The sequence below is a fragment of the Euleptes europaea genome, chromosome 8 (assembly GCF_029931775.1).
Source record: "Euleptes europaea isolate rEulEur1 chromosome 8, rEulEur1.hap1, whole genome shotgun sequence".
Lineage (NCBI taxonomy): Eukaryota > Metazoa > Chordata > Lepidosauria > Squamata > Sphaerodactylidae > Euleptes > Euleptes europaea.
In genome coordinates, this window is record NC_079319.1 from 29602317 (window position 1) to 29602866 (window position 550).

Below are 550 nucleotides of genomic sequence, written 5' to 3' on the forward strand. Positions count from 1 at the left end.
CGAGTCCGGCTCGGTTGAGGCAGACGCCCCAAGCGCCGCGGGTAATCCTTCGGCGTCTCCAGCGGCAGCGGAGCCGCGTCCTTTGCCGCGCTCAGCGTCCCGGAGTCCCGGAGCAGGCGGGATCCTCTAAGGGCCCTTCCAAGAAGGAGAGCGGCCCCGCCCCGATCCTGCTGCGCCCCCCTCCACGCGCCTCCGGCTTCGCATCACAGCCCCGGAGCTGGGCTCTCCACGCGGCCCCGCCTCGGCTCGCTCCCGTCGGCCTCTCCGCCTCCTCTACGCTCCGACCCCCGACCTCGCCGCCGACCGGCTCCCCCTGCAGTTGCGCTTCTGATCCGTCATTCCTTCCCGAAACTTTTCCACCCTCCCCCAAACTTTTCTCAAACTTTTCCACCCTCCCCCAAACTTTTCCAAACTTTTCCACCCTCCCCCAAACTTTTCCAAACTTTTCCACGCTCCCCCAAACTTTTCCACCCTCCCCCAAACTTTTCCACCCTCCCCCAAACTTTTCCAAACTTTTTCACGCTCCCCCAAACTTTTCCACCCTCCCCCT